Genomic DNA, 21,321 nt, shown 5'->3' with positions numbered 1-21,321 from the left:
GTGCCAAGAAGGCGCAACCGCGTCGTAAAAGGACGCCTCGCGGAGCCCAGCGCCGGCAACGCGCGGCTCAAGCGCCTCCAAGGCACGCAGCTGGGATAAGCATTTGCAACGCGATCCGCAGTCGATCCCTACTTCGCCGCAAGGCCATTCCGTTCGGCGGCATCGACCATAAACCACGCACCAGCGCGCCACGTGTTACGCACCGCAGGTCGCTCGTGTACGGCGCAGAGAAGCGTCCGTCGCTCTGACACTGGTCAACTGATGCCGGGGGAGGCGGTGCACCTATAGCTCCCCTGACCTTGTCGAAGCCGCAAATAAATCGCCCCTCCAAACCGCGCCGCTCCCCGATACACGTGCGCCCCGCAGCCGAAGCTTCGCCCGGATCACCGGCGCGCGGCACAAAAACCAAAGCCTCAACGCACGCCCGTGTAGCACACGGTTCCGGAGCAGCGGCCACGTACGGTCCATAATCGCCTAGGCGTAACATGCCGCCTTATCGAGCAGGCCACTAAAAGCTTTTACGAGCGTCTCTTCCGCAGCCCCATCGTGAGTTGGCCGCTGAGCACCGGCAGGGACCGTCGTAAACCGCACCCCTTTTGAGCCGGACGCGCCCAGTGACCTGCCATATGCGTACGAGACAACCCGTGGGCCGGAAGGAAGGAAACATCCGTGGCGACGCTCGCCTGAGAACAACGTCGGTCAGCGACATGTCGAGAGTTTAGCGGCGCCAATCGCCCCTCGTTGAGAGCGCTTAACGTCGACTGTCTACGAGATCCTGCATTCAGTCGCCAGGAGATAACGTACTTCTGACGTCGTAGCTCCAGCAATAACAGTAAAACAATGACAAGCGCTGAAGCCGGAACGCGCGCCCGCTGTCAACACATCCCCTTCAGGTGCAGACGCCGAGCATGTCAAGTCACAATTGCGATGCTTGCTACTTCAGCCCCGAGTCGCGCGTGCGTCACTGTGTCGTGTTATGGTATATCGAACCCCAACAACCCTAGCGCCGCTATTCCACACTGCAGAACACCTCCGGATGAGGTGCGCCTCAATATTCGGCCGACAGTGACATTGGCAAAGGCGATCGCAACAAAAAGCACTACGTGACAAGCAGCTGCCGGTCTAGACAGTCGTCCACGCTGTGATCTGTTTCGCTGCTGTCCATTACTACAGAGGGGTCCATGGGCCTTTTTTTGCAGAAGCGCGCCCCTCCAGCGGCCGCCAGTCGTCAGAACAGGGAGCGTTCATGTGTTTACACGAATGTGCCTTACTTCTGAAGGGTCAGGGCGCCAGCTCGAAACCCTTTGCCCAGCGGTAATACAGTAATCACGACCGATTTCCCACCGCACTGGTTTACTTAGGGGCAAGAGACCTCTCCATAGGGTGCACGCAGATGTCAAAGCACCTGCTCCTGAGACCGCGAACAGGTGCGGACAGCTTGGGCTGCTGCTTCCCTCGTGCTGGCACCAGGTGCATATAACATCCCAGCGAGCAATATGGCGGAACCCACGGAGCGCTTATACGACCGTCGCGAGACTCCTGCTGCGTCTCAAATCAACGTAGGATACCAATATGACGCTGTTTTTGCTGCACGCTGTTCCTCAACGGGCACGGAAATGCCATCACGCCAGAACGTGAGCGCCCAGAGTGGAAAAGGATACAATCTGCCCATCAAACCGGAAAGCGCAGCAGCATCACACATTTGCTTTTACACCACCAGTGCCGACAGCTACCTACGTGAAGGTTTCAGTCACCGTCGTATTTGTGAAAGCACAGCGAGTAAGAGGACAATTTTAGTGCGCAGCTACGCTGTCGACTGGATGGCACGTTGCTCAGCTCGGCCACTTTTCGGAACCACTCTTTAACAGTGTTCGTTCGGGTTACACTGCCCAGCGTATTTTGTTCAAAACACTATCTCCATTTCGCTTTACGACCGCACTCAACCTCGACAAGGTCGTTACTTAGCGACCAAAATTTGTTCCTCAAAAAAAAAAAAAAAACAATAAAGTTCGCAGGCGCACACGCTCCCTGGAGAAGCGACAGTCGCGGCTTTCAAGATAGTTCAAGCCTGTCTTCGTTGAAAAGGTCACATGCGTGCGTTTTCCTGCGAACGAAACAGATTAAAATGCCCTCGGAACGACAGTGATCAATGGCACACACAGGAATTGTACAATGCAAACACACGAACTTGAGCAGCCGCTGCTCAAGTACAACTACAATACACTCGGGGCGGAGTACGGCGCTTATCGGTCAAACACTTTCTGCAAGACGCGAGGCGCTAGAGATATCAACAACTGGGCAGCTCACCAGCCTCAGAAGCAGGGCGATTCCGATAGCGGACAAAAACAGAAAGCGAAACAGGGTCGCAGAACAAACCGCGGATATCAACCGGCACTCGTGCCGGATTCTTCAATGGTTACACTCTGCCTCCATGCCCTCGAAACAGTCATGTTGATTAGCAGCTGTGGAAGTTAAAGAAGTTAAACACTGTCCGTTAGCAGAACGAAACAGGCACGTTTCCAGCAAACGCACCTGTTACGTGCTGATATACAGAAATGAACGTAGTATCGTACTCCGAGCCTGGAAACGAATGCATACGATCTATGTTGGTCTATAGGAACACAGCGAAGACAAGAAGGAAGCGCGCTGCTTTGAGTTCTGTTTTCGTACACATGTCATGCATCATTACAACGCCGCTAGGCAGACCTTACAAAAGCTGCCGACGCAGCAAACTGTCAACGCAGATCACGTGAAGCGCGTAATTGGAACCGCCGGGAAATTCAACGAGCATTATTAGCGGCGTAAGGCCATTCGGCCAATGTGCCTTAGTGGACGGGCAGGCACCACCCCGTCCACGTTGAGAGAGCCGGACGTGCAAAGGGACCGCGGCCATGTTTCGCCGCATCCCCCCGGCGTGCCCGCGGCAATGATGAGAACAAAAGCTGGCCGCAGAGAAACAATGACAAGCGACCCTCTCGCGGGAAAAACGGGTTGATTGACTCACACAGCGGCTCCGTGTCGCGCAGTGTCTCTCTGCCGTCGGCTATGTCCGCACCAGTCTAATCCAGATGGAGCGCAGACGCCCGTGCGGCACCACCACTTTCGTCGTCATCGGCGGCCCGGTAGCTCGCACGCACTAGCGACCAACAAACGCGGAGACCTGCGGCGTTGCCTCGCTACCCGCGCAGGCCGCGACGACGCAGGCCGAGCCCGCAGCAGCATGGACGACGACTGGCCGAACAGGCGAGCGTGTGTGAGTCAGCGCGCGCACGCACGGCGGCAGCCACTCTCCCTCTCGCGTCGTATCGTCCCCGCAACGGAGAGTGCGTACCGGCCAGCTGGGATGCGAGAGAGTAGCGGGGCCGCGCCGCCAGGTGGCGCAGCGCGCACCGACAACGACGTCGACGCCGTAGTAGCTGTTGGTTGGGCGACGTCAAGCGGCGGCCCCCTTTCGATCGGCGCCGGCTCCCCCTCCCCTCGACGGCGCGAATGACCCCGCAGACGGCCGCGAGCAAATCCGCACAGGCCGCTCAAGGATCGATTTCAGTTTGGAAATATGCGCCGCCAAAGCGACTGCTTCGACTCGGATGCTTCCAAAGCGAAACAGCATCCTCACGCCCAGACCGCGTCCTGCCTCCAGGACAGAACCCGAGAAGCCCGGACCGCCGCGCGATCTCAATGGTCCGCATCGTATTTACGAGGGCCGTCAACGTGAATTACGGCCCATAAAAGATGAACTGCATTCACGACCGACACGCGCCGCGTTATAAAGACTACCAGCTTGTATTCTACGCAATGTTTGTGTATCGCGCGGAAAGCGGGAAAAGCGTTTTTAGATGTATGCCTTTGTTCACCAAGTCCGGTAAAGCATTTTACCGCCACTCCTTCACTGACTTGCCTAAATGTTTACATGCAGAGACGTACTGTCACTCGGTATGACAGAACACCACGACAGGAAGGAGACGGTGGATACTGAACAACAGTCACCCCGAAGGAAAGCGGACATCCCGAACCAACGTTATCTCGCCGATTAATTATGGCTGACGTACGACAATTATGTAGCTTTGCTCGGCCACACGTTATACTTCGTTCCTCAATGTTCGTGTATGCCTCTACTGAAAGAATAAGCGCAACGCGCGCGCAACCTCAGGTTGTCGCGTATCTGTACGGTTCACGAGATCGACTTCGTGCATGCAGTCACTCCTGCCAGCAATTCTCTCGGTGTTAGGCTGTCTTCCACTCCCGTCCACCGCTTTCCCGTGTCGCCCTCCCATCTTGCACGGTACCTGATGCGTCAGAGTGGCTTTACTTTCGTCGCCGAACCCACCGCGCCACCATCGGCCGCTAGGATAGGAGAGAGAGTCCACGAGTGATCGAACCAGCGCTACAGGTGCTGCCCTGGCAAGCGCCATAAGCGGGCGGGGAAGGTACATGCTGGTGCTCTACCTCCCAGCATGCCGAGAGGAGAGGGAAAGTCGCGAAGACAAGGACTGCACGCGCCGAAAGCCAGTGCTTCGGGAAATGCGTCCGTGAATGCAGAGTAAAGGTGACGCGCGTTCTGCGGCCTCCAATGCCCCACCCAAAAGTCTGAATTTGTGCACATACGCCCCTCACCAAAGTGCACAGCCAAAAATTCATTGTCTCCTGAGACAGGTCCAATCCCTGAAAATATCGAAGTCCGGGTACTGGGGCTCTTTATACATCAAGACAGACGGTCAGAAACAACAATGGCCAAACTCCGTCAAGTGGGGGACCAGGTGGGCCGCTTGGTCCACCGGGTTTCTAACAAGCGCGGGGGGTTACGATGTAAGGACGCCTTGCGGCTGGCGCATGCATTTGTAACCAGTCGAATTCTATATTCGACTCCATACCCCCACCTGCGGAAGCAAGACGAGGATTCACTCGAAGTCATCCTCCGCAAAATTATTAAGCGGGCTCTAGGCCTCCCCGTGAACACCTCCAACAGCGCCTCCTGGGGCTGGGCATGGTGAACACATTTCGGGAGCTCCGGGAAGCCCACTTGACTAACCAATACACACGTATATCGAAGACATCGTCGGGTCGCCGCCTCCTTGCCCGACTACACATCCAACACACCACTCTTATGCAAGAGCGTGTACGTATTCCATCTCAGTGGAGATGTGCCCTCCACGTGCGCCCTCTTCCCGCGAACATGAACCGTGAGGACCATAATGGCCGGCGCCTGGCGCGGGCGGAAGCCCTGGCCCGCCACTATGGATCGAAACCCGGCGTATTCTACGTGGATGCCTCCGGCCCCCACCATGGGGGATGGTACACAGCCGCAGTTGTCTACCAATCCAAAACAGTGACCGGCCTTACTTTCCGCGCCCGTGACATAACACACGCGGAGGAGGTCGCCATTGCGTTGGCTGCATCTGATTCCAATTCAAAAACAATTATGTACGACTCGCGAGGGGCATGTCCGAACGTCGAGCAGGGCTGGGTACCGTAGCCTACCGCATTCTCCAAAACAGCGTCTACACCGGTGACCCCGCGCACCGGCGTATCGTTTGGGCTCCCGCTCACATGGGCCTTGAGGGAAATGAGGCAGCTGACGCCGCCGCCCGCGCGCTCTCTCACCGGACATTCCCCTCCGACCCTGACGATCAGGAACTCGAATTCACTCCCGCTTACTCCTTCAAAGACATTGTTTTACTGTATCAATCTGGCCATGGTCTTTATCCCCGCCCGTGTAAAGGTCTCTCAAAGGCGGAGGAGCGGCTTCTGCTTCGCCTCTATACCAATACTTTGCTGTGCCCGGCAGCTCTCAAACACTTCGACCCTTCTTTCTCGGGCAGCTGTCCGCAGTGTGCGGAGAAGTCTTCGGACATCTACCACATGGTGTGGGCCTGCCCCTCCAACCCTGCTATCCCCCCTCACCTCAACCCAACCCGGGAGGACTGGGAGGCGACCCTGTTCGGCTGCTCTGACCTGCAGGCCAACGGGCCTTGGTCGCGCGAGCCCGGGCGGCGGCCGACGCCACTGGGGTCCCGAACTAGGGACCTCCACCTAGTATTTGTAAGGGCTGGCCCCCTCTGGGTCAGCTCTTGCATAACCTCCTGTAGTATACCTGTACATAAATGTTTTCCACCACCACCACCACTCCGTGCACAATGTGGTTGGGCGCAACACGTAAAGTTGGTCACCGACGATCCACTCATACAGATATAAATCTCCTACATATGCATGCTAACCCCGTTTCACGCACTATTAAATCAGGCATTCACTGTCACATGCCAAAGGCCCATATTACAATTCAACAATAGCAACAATAATACATCTTCTGGGCTGTCGATCTGGCGATCAAGACATATGGTTCGGTTTGTTTGTTTGTTTGTTTGTTGTCTCCTTCTTAGTCTATAGGACATTGAATTGATCTTCTTAGCAATGCAAAACCTGCTAGGCCAGCGCTGTTGGCTGATATAGACATACGGTTCATAGACAATGCGCGCGCCGCAACCAGACGCCGCACGGCTCACATTCTCGCCAGAGGATCGCTCAGCGAGAAACAATTGCGCCTTTGCACCAACGTGCCGCTCCTTTGGCCTCATACCGGTCCACGTTTATACAGGTGCAAGTTGCCGTGAAATAGCCATCAATTTTGTTTAACCTAAGGAGAACATCGCAATTACGGCCACATCCATACGGTCACCTAGTCAGTGTGAAACGCTTGTTTCATGCAATGGGTATGGACGGGGAACTGGGTGTCAAAAATGAAGTCATATGTTGCCCTTGGTGCGCATATATGAACAACGGCGGCAACCAAAAAAAAAAGTATTTTCTGATAGTAGAATGCAAAACATGAGGCGTCCCCCACTACGTCGCATTCGCACTTTAGCAAAGGGCGCGTCACCATCGACTCGCAAAAGGGACTTCCTGAGCCACGTCCGAGACGAAATCCGTTTTTGGATGAGCTGTGTACCGCTATAATTGACTCGGCATTCATAATATATCGCGGTGACGATGGCTGTGGCAAACCACTGCCCAGAACTCTCACATGACAGCGATTGCAAGCATGATAAAAAAAAAAAATGGGCTCTTCCGCTGCGTTCATCTCCGCTCGGACACCTCTCGGCCAAATGAGCACCAAAGACAATCGGCGGCTGCATCCTACCTGTGCCGGATGCGCGAGCGACGAACTTAAACGAAGGAGGGGAAGAGCGGCTGAAGCACGCAGCTTACGCCACGCGTGCAACGCAATGCTGCACGGCTCTCGCAGCAGAGCGCGCTGCACAGCTGCATATTGGGGCGACCGCGTGGTCTGCACCGGCACGATTTCGCGGAAAGCCCGCTGCTGCCGTCGCCTTTGAGCGTGCGCCCAAAGGTGGCGGCAGCAATAGCAGCAGCGGACCAGGTCCACCAGGCAGGTGCGACCTCGAAATGGACAAAACTCGTTCGCCTGGCCGCCGCACGAGTCCGACGAGGCTCCCGCGGATCGAACCGGACGTCCAGCGTGCAAGCCTCCCCCGCCGCACAGGGAACACGCGCTAGCCGAAGCAGCAGAGCCGCGCTGCGGACAATTAGGATGGCCCGCTGATCGATGGCGATGCTCGCGCAGCCATTGCTGCACTCCATGCGAGAGGAAAGAAGAAAAAATCAGGAGGGAAGAGCGATAACAAAGCGAGGTCGTCGGAGCGCGGTCGAACGTCCGGACCTCTTTGGAGCGCAGCGGTCGCGGGCAATTTAGGCGACGGGGCTGCGAATTAGAAAAGAAGAGAGCGGCGAGACGCGCTAGCTCGACGGCCACGCACGCGCGAGCGGAGGCCCCGAAATTGACAGAAGCATGCGGGCCGCGAATTGAGCACGTCCGGTCTCCCGACAGCGACCACTGAAGCCTGCAGTCGCGCTTGCGGGCCTCTAGCCAAAGAGGCTCGGTGGTCTGGTCGACCGCGATCCTTCTCTTTTCGTCGCGACTGATGGCAATTTTCCAGTCACTCAATCTCCATAACGGAGCGCGCCTATCCTTCAGGCAATGCCAGCCCCGGTCATCTGGCTCCGGCTATAGGTCTAGTGCTCTCGAATAACGGCTACTTAAGCCTATTGGCCCGCTGTAGTGCAACGCTGTGAAGAAACTGAAGAAACAGAAACAAGACAGCTTCGGTAAAAACGCAACGCCGTAAGACCTGGCGACGGGATTCAGTAACGGTAAAATAACGTGCTGAAGGAAAAAGAACGACACGCGATTTTCTGCAGGGGGAGATTAAATCCAGTGTTTCGCCCACGAATCCGCTGAAGCGCAGCAGGAAGGTTAGCATCAGGGCATCACCCAATGGGTCCAAGAACGACCTTAACGGCAGGCAGCACCAAGTCGAGCGGCAAAACAGAAACAATATTAACCACTTCGAACAGGTGTCACAACGATATCCGCCTTCGCACGCAACCCTTCGAGAAATGTGTGCACGAGGCCCGTCTCCTACAGAGCAGAGGGCTGACCTGGCATCCCCACACGGGTGGTGACTGCTTTGCGAAGCGCCAACACGCACGGACTGTGGCGACCAACAAACGCAACACCGTGAGGCCGACGCGGTGAGCCGCCCCTGTCGCCGCGCGCGATCAGCGACCGTCTTCGTCCAGATTCAATCGGCCTCTGGGCTCAAGTTGACCGGGTTTTCGACCCACTTCTTTGGGCGCGCTTCCTGCGGCGAACGGAGGGGGTTCCTGGGTGGCCGCTCGGTCTCGCCCCGAAAACGGGGCCCGCGCTGTCCGCCGATAGTGGAGATGGATGAGCAGCCGAATCCCGTGGGCGCTCCGAACCCGTTTCTTTTTCTTTAAGGGGGGGGGGGGGGGGGGGGGGGGGGGGGGGGGGGGGGCACAACGTCATCGCCGCCAGCTGCGCGCGCTCTTCTTCACGAGGGAGCGGGGGCAAGCGCACCGGGCCTCGACTTGTCGGCCATCTGGCCGACAACCGGGGCGCGCGCATCTTCTTTCGCCACGCAAGCGCAGTCGACGGCATTCGGGGAGGGCCGCCCAATGGACTCGCGCGGCAGCGCTGTCATCGCGCGCGAGAAACGTCCCCGCCATTCTCTCCATCCTGCCTTCTACTCTCCGGGCGTTGTAACGCTGCCTGACGTTATTTTCTTTGCTCCTGAAACGGTTCACGGCCGTCACCGACCACAGGGTCGTCGCCGCAAACAAACCGAACCGGCACCGAATGCGTGATAAACAACGAAGTTCGCCATTGTTAACGAAAGGATCCGCGTTCAATTCGCGAGTCATCCACAAATGCAGAAGAGGAAAAAAAAACTCTAACCCAATTTGAATCCAGCCAGGCCCAACGCTGCAACAGGTACGGAGTGTATACGTATATGGACGTAGCGACGCATTAAGCGAGGAAGAAGGAACATGACACAGTGGCGAAGGGGCGTTACGAAAGGCGAAGAAGGCACACCAACATCGTTCAGCGTGAATACGAGGGCCTTCGGCAGCCGGAAGTTGATCCATGAGAAGAGAGCTAGGGAGATCGGCTCGCACGGTAGAAGAGTGGCTGCGCGTCGGACTCCCGGCCGATAAATCAAAGAAACGGGCTACAAAGTCGGATACGCCACGGGATCGGTTGCGTGCATAACCGAAACAGATATTCACCGAGAATAAAGAAAGCGGACGAAGAAGAACCGCCAACTGGAGCGTAAAAATACGGCGGACAAATAGTGAGGCTGATCACGCTGGAGCCCTCGCCGCTGCCTATACAGCGCTGGAGGTGGCGCGTGGAAAGCTGGAATCTGACAAGTACGGGCGCCCAGATTTCTATTTCAAGGCTTTCTGCGCTCTCAAAACTAACGCTTCACTTTTTCCCGGTTTCAGAAAGCACACCCGATATCACAATCACGAAGGAGATCAGAGAAGAAAGTGATTACACTGCAAATTCAGAAAACCAAGTCAGAGGCAGGAAATAGCATAAAGGGTCGCAAGGAGGACACTGAAGGAGGTAAAACATACGCGCAGAGGCGCCTGATTAGCCTGCGTTAAACAAGAATGCATTAAGCCCAAAAGGTCTCTGGACACGTCCGCATAATATGCAAGCCAAGTGAGCAATAAGTGTACACGCATGCGGCCGCAGATGTCATGCATGCTTGAGGACAACGTCAAAGATGAGCATGTGGGTAACAACATGTAAAGAACCTCAAAACTGTCCCGAGAGTCAGTCGAGAATAGGTTCTGTAAACTGCGGAACCTCATTACCGGGCGACGGCTGGAGTAGAGGGCTAAATCACCTTGTGCCGAATGATATCCGGCTTTTGCGCCCCGTTTCCTGAAAAAGCATACTTAGAATAAGAGGTTCCGACTTTTCCAGCGTAAGCCCCCCCCCCCCCTCTCTTTCCAAAGAGAGTTCCAGCATCGCCTCTTGCCGTCGCCGTATCAGCGCTATCTTTGCGGATCTCGCAGCAGTCGCACCTACGGAAACAAGTAGCGAGGACGGCAGAAACACGGCGACAAAATGAAATAGGAAGTCACTTCATGGTGCAAACGAAAGCATCAGATTTTCCTGCAACTGTATACCCCACCACCACAGGCGAGACGCACAGAGGCCTGGGCGCAATCTGCGCTGCCCGTAGCGCCGTTGACGACACGCTACACACCTTCGCGGTAAGACCCGCATTAGCGAAGCCCCCTCCCCATAACCGGCGCTATATCTTACGCTGCACGAAAAGTGGCGCGTGCGACAGATACGAACAACGAACGAAGAGCGAAAAAAATAAGGTGGTGCTGCCAGACAGGAAAAGCCACACGTGCAACAGCTGCTCTAGAAACCGCACCGACAGCTTAACTATAACGTCGTCGAATTGCCGCCCCTTTACGAGACAGGCGAAAAATACACTCCAGCGCCCAAAACGGGCCGTTCCTCCAAGCGGCACGGCCACGCCGAGGAACGGCCCTTCTTCGGCGAACGCCGACACGGGCGATGCGGGTTCTGCGCGGACGCACAGTTCTCGCCGCGCGTCTTCCCGCAGAAGCGGCGGAGGCGCGCCCACGCCGTGCTCGGCGGATGCGCGGCTCCCGAGGCGGGGTCAGGTCGTCGCCTGGCGCAGGGGTCGAACGGCGGTGCACCGACCTACATTTCGTTCCGCCGAAGACGAAAGCCGGCTGCTGCTGCGCGCACGCCCCGAACCACGCGCCGGGGCTACCGAGCGCGCGCGACAAGTCAGCCGCGACCGAGCGCACCGGCGAGGAGCGCCAGCGGGCCTCGGCGGCGCCCCGCTAACTCGATGATCGATGGCGGAATAGGTACGTGCGCGCGCGCCGTCGACAGAACGCACCGGCAGTGCCGCCCGCGCACGTTGGCACAGAGGTAGACCGAGAGGCGGTCGCGTGGAAAACGCACCGAAAACGACCAACAACTTTCGCGGGAGGAGGAAAGAATCTTGCTAGCACGCTGCTTCCAGACGGCTTCTGTTTTGTTCGGTTTTTGGTTCTCCCTTAGCCCAGCCACGTATGTGCGGTCCTTTGACGCCCTGCGGGCCGAACGTATACGTGCAGCCTTTGTCAAAAGTTTAGCTTCTGGGTCACTCCGTGTGGCTCGTTGTGCATCTCCAGCGTCCTTCCTCCAAACGTTCGACGGATGCCACACGGGCCCTACGCTTAAAAGCAAACCCCACCTGGACTCTAGACTTTTCACAAAGGCTGCACGGCCAACATGAGTATCCTCCGACTGTTTTCCTTTCAGCGGCGGGCAAGTTGAAGCCACGTAATTCAAATCTACTCTTCTGAGGCTCTTCCACGCTGCAATGGAAATGCGTAGACTGGTTTCGATAGCGTGTGGCCGGAAATTGGCTGCAGGAAATGATGCATGCATGCCCCGGCAAGAAACCGCCTCAGTCAGTAGCTGCAAAAAAAAAAAAAAAAGCTACCGACGAGATGATAGCGCCGTTAAGCACCCCACCAACCTGCACGACGGGCAAATAAAATAACAATGACAAAAAAAGGGCCCAGTTATACTGGCTCAACATCTGTGCAAGCACTTGGGCGGCCATTCATTCATAGCCACACGGTTCCTTCTTTTTTTTTCCCCTCGCGGTGCCGAGCACGGGGCACACAGCAGGAGCAGCACGCTGTGAGGTGTGTAAAGCCCGCGACACGGACCGACGCCATCCGCACGAAACGGCAGCCTCGAGTGCAGCTGCACGCTCGGCGCAGCAGCAGCCAGCTGCGGGGGCCCCGTGCCTTATTGGCCAATGTCTGCCGGCTTCGCACATGTGGAAAAGTAATCTCCGAACAGCGGCTTCGTTAGTGAGAACGGCTGTAACGAACTGGGTCATTACTGTAGGCCCGCCTTTCGTTCTTACGTTATATTCTTGGCAGTGAAGAGAACCGCTGTCTTACAACAGCCTTCTCGACTGATTAAAGCAGCCGCATTCGCGAGTCGCCAGCTGATGTGATGAAACGGCTGGCGCCCCATTTAACGTGCATAATGGCGGTGCCTTCGGTTACACGTCGGGGCGCTTATTTTGTTGCCATGTCGCATTGGAGTTCCGCCATGCGCAGCGATCAGACTAAAGACAGTCCCCCTCTTTATTATTTCACTTGTGAGTGGCCCGTAGAAAGCTCCGCCGTGCTGGTTACTGTATCTCTCTCTTCTCTATGGTGTACCAGGCCAAAAGACCTTCGTACCAGCTAAGTGCACAAGACTGAATCGACTCCTGCAGCCAAATATGACGGAAGACTCCCATAACTACAGCGCATTTGACTGCCCAGAAGAAGAGGCAGAGAAGATTAAGACTCAACACACAGATGGCACTTCGGCGCTTTTTTTGTGCTGTCAAATGCGCTGTAGTTGTGGAAGTCAAAAAACAACTCGCCCAACGGATTGTGCTGTATAACGGAAGAATGACGTACTCATAGGCGGAGAGTTACAACGAATGCCACGCTACCTGGGGCTTGTGTCTCAAACAGCGACGAAAGCTTGCCCCATATTTTTAGGCCTTAGGCCAACCCTGTAGCCATGAGAAACTTCGAAACCGTTCAGCGTCGGACACAAACCACACGCGCAGTAACATTACGACGTCGTTAGCTCGGCGTTCGTGTTTTGTTTGTTTGTTGTTTGTCCGCGAAGCAACTCGACCGCCTCATAAGTGGTCGTCAGTTTGGGACCCACAAATCGGCTTTTCCGGGCATTGTTCGCCCTTACGCTCAATGAGCCGGAATGACAAAGCACCAAATGAGGAAGCGGACGAGACGCCTGTTAAGGCGAGCAAGCGAAAAGAAAGAACCCCAATGAACGCGCTTTCTCCCGGCAACAGTTGTTCACCCCCTCTGCTGCAGCGCACACACAAGGCGCCTGCCTCAGCCTGCTTATATGGCACGGAGGCACCACCTATGACATGAAAGCGGATCGGCCGTAATCGCAGACCTGTAATCACGCGTATCAAGAAGCCCGCCCCCATCCGCCGCTGCGGTCGGCCCGCGCGCGCCACGCAGTCTGGCAGCGCCTCTGAAGCGGCGCCTTTCTCCGTTCCCGAAAATAGGGCCACTCGCGGCGCCAAACAGCCGCCGCCCGAGCCCGCTCCCGGGGCCGCCTGCGCAGCGGAGTCTCATCGAATTGATATCGCCCCAGAGGAGGAAGCCGCTCATTGCCCTCCCCGCCAGTATTGTTGGGGCCGCCGCCGCGTTCTATATAACCCCAATCAAGCCCTGGACAAAGTACAGGCCAGGCCCCAGCGTGCCGTGCTCCGGGCGAGGCGCTCTTCGCCGCAGCAGAGGCAGTTTCGTATACGCACACTACGCGGTGCCGACTGGGTAGAAGCGTGCAGCAGCGGGGCTTTCACTACACGCGATTCCGTTCGGAACGTAGTAAGTAGCGGTGGCGAGCAGTGGTCGGAAAGTGTGTAGCGCGGGAATAAAAACGCACCACGACCGTTGAGGTCCGGTGGGAAGACGAAAGAACGCTGGGCAGTGTTATACTGGCGCCGCCGAGACGGACAATAGCCGTCAGAGAAGACGCCGCAGCGACCGGTTAGCAGTGGCATTCCAAGGTACTAGTTTTCGAAAGGAGCAGGTGCGGCTCGGGAGCGGCTATCGGGCCAACTTTCACGCTCTGCGTCCCGAACACTACTGAAACGGTCCCGGCACCCTCCTTTCGGTTAGACCCATATTTGCCATTTGCTGAGCCGACCACCGCCTCTGCAGGACTCGCAAACAAACAACATGCTCTCATAAGCGAGTACAAACGCATCGCGAAAAAGTACAACTCGACAAACACTGCTGTTTTCTTCGCCTGCTGCGTATCTTGTCAATATTTAATAAAATGTGAAATTCTTACCAAGCCGATTTGGTGGCCAATTTCTCGCCAGGTTTTACTACGCTTTCATAGTCGTTCGTATACGATCCACGGCACTCTGAGCCGGTCTGCAGCCAATGCCGAAATACATTCACAGTGCCCCAAGTCTATCGCGTCTCTAATCCTTCCCTACGCCGTGGATCTGAATGCGTAACGGCGCCAATCTACTGTTGTTGCAGCCACCGCGTGAGCGGCTGCAGCAGCTTTCAATTGCGAACACTTGCGACGCCGCCCAGCGGACGCTGCGTGAGTAGAGAGAGTATCAGGTCAAGTGAAGGCGTACCGAGCAAAGCATTATCCGCAAGTTCGCATCAATAATCCAGTTTCACCGTCACCGTGGACCAGTCAGCCAGCGCCAGTGCCCCTAACGCCCGCGCTGTGCCCTCGCGCTGGTCGCCATCGCGTCCGGAACTGGGCCCCGGCAGCGGCTGCCGAGCAAGAGTGCGGAGTCGACGGCGCGGGGTCGTCGACCCGGTCGGCGGGCACCAAGCCGGGCTCGCTTCCTGCTGCCAGGCTTGAAATAAGGCGTGCACGCAAACACGGCCCGCGCGATGGGCCACCGCAGGGTCCGTGCCAACGCGGCCGCGGCTCGCAGCACGCTGTGGAGAGGGCGAGCCGCTGAGCGCGCGGGAGAGGGGACGCTTTGTGGAGAGAACGCGCCGCGGGCTCCATAAGTGGGGGCAGGCGCCGAGCCGCTCTAATGACACAAATCTGCCAAAGAGGGGAGCCTGAGGACGACTTGTAACAGTCGTGACATAAATAAAAAAACAGGCAGCGCGTCTGGCTTCACAGGCGCAATACTATAGAAGTCTGCTAATTAGTCTCGGGGATTATCACAACCTTCTGCAACCATGACAGTAGAATTGAGGTGCAAAGAAGCGCTTAATTCGCACATGTTAATTTGTTGACCAAGATCACTTTGTCCCTTTCTCCGACACACACACACACACACACACACACACACACACACACACACACACACACACACACACACACACACACACACACACACACACACACACACACACACACACACACACACACACACACACACACACACACACACACACACACACACACACACACACACACACACACACACACACACACACACACACACACACACACACACACACACACACACACACACACACACACACACACACACACACACACACACACACACACACACACACACACACACACACACACACACACACACACACACACACACACACACACACACACACACACACACACACACACACACACACACACACACACACACACACACACACACACACACACACACACACACACACACACACACACACACACACACACACACACACACACACACACACACACACACACACACACACACACACACACACACACACACACACACACACACACACACACACACACACACACACACACACACCTCTTCCTTAAACCGAAGTTGCCTTGTCATCAGCGAAGCACAAGCGCTTTTTCGTGCAGACGAGCAACCATGCAGCTACGACAGGCGTGGATGCCGGAAACGCCTGCGTGTGTGGGAAGCTCACGCGAAAAAGCCTCATGGTCTAACTTCGCACAGACATCGCAGATACGCGGCCCTCAAGGACGCTGTCTCAACTAATTCAAAAGCGGATTCCAAAAATGTCACGCCGCTCTGCACAGCCTCGGGGTTGCCAACTACGCACGCTTGCGCTCAGAATCGTTCGTCCGAAGCGGCGCACGTTCATTCAGCCAGCTGAAGCAAGCGGTCCTTCCATTTCGCTACGACATACACGATAGAAAATCATCAAAACATATACCTACAGACAGCGCTGCGAAAGCCATTGCAGAGTGACAGCTGCGGATCCCATCTGTTGGATGTACGCGGCAGCGTGGAATGCGCTGGGTGCCTTCTGCTCTGCCCCTATAAAGTCGAACTGCAGACTGGCTCACGGCGACACTGTATGAAGTTTTTCGTGGGAAGGAAGTTTGAATTCCAGTATTGAACGCGCATCGCAAGGCGGGAAAGATGTTGAGCTAAGAGCGAATCGAGCGAGCTGGTATACAGTTTCAAAGTCCGAGACACTGGCGACGACTCCATACAATTTCGATTCTTAGTATAATTCGATCGCTTAGCTTTTTAGTGGGCGTTCGCCTGGCAGCACAAGACGCGTTTAACTGCAGAGAACTTTGGATTTGAAATTGGAACATTTCTTCCCGTCACAGGACTCAGAGTGGTGACGTTGAGGATGACGCCAAGGCTATTATGGAGTCCGCAGTCTGAGGAGCTTCGAGTGGAGCCGAGCACAAGGCCAGGGTAAACAATTCTTGTATACCACTAGAAAGCCCCCGGGTTTTCCGCGGCACAAGGCGTAGATGTCCACATCTCGAGCATGCAAGGCAGGTTCTCAAACGACTAGGCCACTACTGGGGTTTAAGACGCACTTTAGCCTCTGAAGGCTGTGTATACAAACATATAAGAAAGCAAAGCCCAAATTGCACAAAGACGCTGTTCTCGAGCTTGCTGCTTGTCTTTCTCCGGCTCTATTTGCGACTCCGAGCAGGTTATAACTGATCCACGGTGGAAGAATATGCGAACCGAGCCCATGGAGACCAAGCAGGGCTCGTGAAACATGACTGGAAAAAAGAGAGACGCACACAAGACGAAACCAGAGCTGGCACCCTGAGAATTACTACAGCCTCTTTGCAAGAATGTCAGCATAGCAGACTTATCTGAAAATAGGCCTTTGTTGAAAGAGAAAAAACGGAGTAAGCGCCTCACTATGACTGAGTGCGACTTTAAAACGCGCAAGTTCATTAGCTATGTAAGTTGTCTCGGAAGAGCAACAACTTCCATAGCTTGATAAATCAAACTGCCTGCGCCTTCGAGCAGCGTTCTAGAGCGGTGCATGAACAACGCAGGTGACAGCAGAGAAAGCAAGGGGAAACTAAATGGGGGGAATAAAAGGCGGAAATGTGATCAAACGCGGTAGTCGCAACCATGGCGCGCGGTTTCGTGACGTCATGAGCTTGATGTTACGAGGTCGACGCTCGTTCAACTGCGAGTTTCGCGGCTAAAGAAAATTTATAGTGCGTTAAAGAACAAGATCAATAACGTCGCAGTGCTTCAAAAACCATAATTTTTTTTTTTTCAAGCGCCGCATTATATCCAGAAATCAGAAGCATTATGTTTCGCAATTGTCTCAATCGTTCACAGCTTTCTGCCGGAAACCCTGAATCGAACAATCAATTACGTCCGTGGTTTCTTCGTCTTAATTATTCAACTTCAACAAGTTGGCTTCAAGGGCCGCCTGCGTCAGTGCATGCACATACGAGTGGCGCTGTAAGGGATCGGTAGTGTACGCGGGGTCATCGGGACCGGTAATTCTCCCTCACGACCCCGCTAGATGCCGTCTTCAATGGACGCCACCGGCGTGAGGGGGGCGCTCAAAGCGAAGCGTCTCTAGAGTTCCTGTATATGCAGGAACTCTAAGCGTCTCCTTTCCTCGGAAGGCGGCCGCTCGCGAATGCGCCGGGAAGAACGGGTGTCCCCCGCCCCGCGGTACCGATTCGCGCACGTGCTGGGACGAATGTGTATTTGTGTTTGTTTTTATTTTTATTTTGTGGTAGAGAGGGTGGTTTACCTTGTAGAAGCAGGAGGGCTGGCCATGCCCTTGAAGAGCCAATCATGTTAAGAGGGCAACATGATTGGAAGCTACCAAAGGTGGGCCGGGCTTTTAGGGCTTTAAAACCGAGCCCCGGAGCCGGAAGCGGGGTTCTGAGCTAAGGTCAGGTGCTATGCATCTTCGGCTACGCCGAGTAGGGGCCTCCCCTAGTGTTAGCCAGTTCCACCTTTTTGTTGCTTGTCCTTTGCTGTTTAATTTGTCTCTAGTGCCTGAACTTGTATGCAATGTAAATATCTGTACATAAACTTCAAGTATTCGCCTCACCCCTACATCGTAACTCATCTTGAGACCGTCTCTGGCGGAGCACCTCTGGTGGAAGGAAGATAGGGAACCTGTGAAATTTACTGGCGCCTTCCAAATTACCGAAATGCGAAATATATTTCCTTCATACTCAGCGTGAAAACGAAATATCCAGCGTAGCTGAATACGAGACACCAAACGAAAATAGATAAAAAAGAAACCGCGAAGTTCGAAGCGGTGAACGCTGCATATAGGGAAGCGCACCTGAAGTTTGCTGCCACTGCACCAGCGCCACTTCTCCCCTGCCGGTCATTTTGGCGTTTCCGTCCGGGCACGTCGCGGGCGGAGCGCATTGAGCCAGCAGCCTGTCGACTGGTATGCGCGTGCTGCTCGCGCAGCTGTCACTCTCTCTTTCATTGTGAGCACGCGCCGTCCTGCTCGCGGGCGCACAAAAGTGTTGTTGCCGCTCGCTGTGAATTCCGCGACGTTCTAAGAGTGGAGAAACTTGTTGTGTCTGGGGCTGTCACAATAGTTCTCTGAACATCGACGGCCAAGGACTGCCCGTGGAATTCTACAGATTTCCTGGAGATGTCCTACATTCTTGGGGGAAAAAATTTAATATTGGAAAATTGTAACGTACAGTAACGGAAATATTGAAGGTAATGGTCCACCCTTTCTATATGCAGCAAAATCTTAAATATTTTTCATCGCTCGTATCGAGCAGTTGACGATAGGAAAAACGTTAAAACGAAAAAAAAAATGCAAGCCTATCGATGGGAGATTGCTATAGTGAAATCTTCCAGTATATGAAAAAAAAATGCGTTCATACACTTTTTCCTATTAAAAAGTGTTTTTGTCCGGTGTATGAAATGGATGAGAACGAGAAACGGCAGGCCTCGATAACTGCTATGGGCAGGGTGAAGTAAGCTTTTGCCTGTTGCTAAACACGTTTGGCATGTCGCACGCGTAATATTACTTCTGAGCAGTTTTTGTTGTAATTCACTAAGCATGCAGTGTTTAGTAAAGCTCGCGCTAACGAAACTCATTTCTTTTGCCATTTTTTATTTTGGAGACTGACAACAGCTAGCGGCATTATGCAGACGCGTGTGAGGGAAGGTCAGTGATCGCCTCAATGTTCCGACTTGTGACGCCTGGCTCAATTTTCGAAGTTGCTTTACATGTAAAAAATTTCTAAAAACAAAAATAATCAAAATGTTTGCTTGCACATGAATGAGCGTTTGCATTTGAGCGATGGCTCTGCAAATAAATTGGGGATGCGCGTGCGCTGTAATCGGCATTAAAATAAATATACCAACCGCTTATCTCCGTTGTAGCGATTGACCAAACTAGAGCATTTTTTCTCTTTGCCGTATATAGCAAGAAGCTGGTAGGCGCATTTCGTGAGTGTTTTCGTTTTTCTCCTCAGCCTCGCGTGTCGCCTTAAGGCCACTTTATTTTAAGTTAAAATAAAAATTATTTCCATTATTTTTCAGCGAAACACGTAACAAATTCCTTATTATTTGGCCAACAAACCTGCATGCATCTAACTGCTCAGCCACCCAACGAAATTAAGCATCTTGCGAAGATGGCTGCGCCAAAAAAAAATGGTATTTACCTCGAATTCCACGTCTTAAATGACCTCGTCATTTACTTGCGATACACATTTCGCCGTTACGGTACCGACTTTTTCGTCAACAATCTGCTTCACGTAGTGGGCCTGATCCACTAGCAATTCATTTTTCAAGTTTGCGCAGCGAAAAGAAAAATTCACTGTCCACTATCTGAGAGCGTACTGCCGCGACAGAAACAAATGCGAACAGCGCAGTGCACCTAGGCGCTCCGCACCTGCACCTAGGCGCTCCGCTGTTGGAATTTATTTTCGTCACGCTTATACTTGGCTCGCAACACAAATACGCTGGAGACATCCGTGATACAATAATGTACCACTCTAGCGTCTTTTTGTTACTACCGAGATAAAAACGCATTGAAGATAAATTCCGACTGCGCAGCGCGTGGGCGCCGTGCAGTACGCATTTTTTTCTAGCGCCCCTGTACATTTTGCTAATCCTCTGAAGCTCGTCAGCGTTCAAGCACGAGGGAAAAAGCTCGCGACTGCACAAAGAGATTTGCAGGCTGGCCAACACGTGCAAAGTACGTGCAGAACTGGCTTTTTTTCAGGAGAAAGCGCGCTGCTCGCGCAGCTACTCAATGGGAGGGAGACCGGTTTGCCCGGACAATAGTGCGGAGTCGGCCGACGAGGGCGTTTTTCAGTGGCGTCTGCAGCGCCCCCCTGCGAAGCTGCGGTCCCCTATAGCTATTCCACAAAACAGCCCTCGCACGTGCTAGCACATCCACTGTCTTTACCGCTGTAATCCTCAAAAATCCCCAAAAACGAAATATTGGAAAACTGGAAGGTACTGTTATGGTATTATTTGAGGCAAAGGTCCAATCTTCTCACATGTAGCGAAATCTTTCTTTTAAATTTTTTCCATCGCTTAGTTTAGTTTAGTTTATGGGGTTTAACGTCCCAAAGCGACTAAGGCTATGAGAGACGCCGTAGTGGAGGGCTCCGGAAATTTCGACCACCTGGGGTTCTTTAACGTGCACTGACATCGCACAGCTCACGGGCCTCTAGAATTTCTCCTCCAAAGAAATTCTAGCCGCCGCGGTCGGGATCGAACCCGCGTCTTTTGGGTCAGCAGCCGAGCACCATAGCCGCTGTGCCACCGCGGCGGCTTTCCATCGCTTGCATCAAGCAGTTAAGACTCACATAGAAAACCAATGGGGAACGCTTTTGCCAAACGCAAAAAAAAAACGTTAATAGCAAATAAAAAAGAAAGCAAGCTTGTCGACGGGAGATATGCCGACATATTGACTGTTATAATGAACTCTTACAATGTATAAAGCAATTGCGTTCATAAACTCATTCCCGTTTAAAAATGCTTTTGTCCAGAAGTGCCGGGCATGACGAAGGAGCAACAAAACTGCATTTTCCCCTGACACCTGCCAAGTTGCATTTTAAATGCGAAAAACGTGAAACTTATTGACCAGTGCAGTTAGCTTCCGCACGGTGTCCTCTGCACCGTGTCCCCTGCAATCAAA

General features: G+C 54.2%; 1 protein-coding gene across 4 annotated transcripts in view; it reads right to left on the bottom strand.

Moving 5' to 3' along the window:
* Positions 1 to 21,321, bottom strand: part of LOC149352602 (uncharacterized) — a 390,194-nt gene that overhangs the window by 50,842 nt on the left and 318,031 nt on the right. Inside the window, exon 1 of one of the 4 annotated variants that reach the window (XM_089581791.1) lies at positions 3,005 to 3,319. The exons of the other annotated variants lie outside the window; for them this stretch is intronic. The gene's annotated coding sequence lies outside the window, so the exon portion shown is untranslated. Of the gene's footprint in view, positions 1 to 3,004; positions 3,320 to 21,321 lie in introns of those variants that run through there. 4 annotated transcript variants of the gene reach the window in all.

The sequence above is a fragment of the Amblyomma mixtum genome, chromosome 3 (genome assembly GCF_055824585.1).
Source record: "Amblyomma mixtum isolate Tamu chromosome 3, ASM5582458v1, whole genome shotgun sequence".
Lineage (NCBI taxonomy): Eukaryota > Metazoa > Arthropoda > Arachnida > Ixodida > Ixodidae > Amblyomma > Amblyomma mixtum.
The sequence above is the reverse complement of the archived record's forward strand: the minus strand, read 5'-3'. Positions and strand labels throughout refer to the sequence as shown.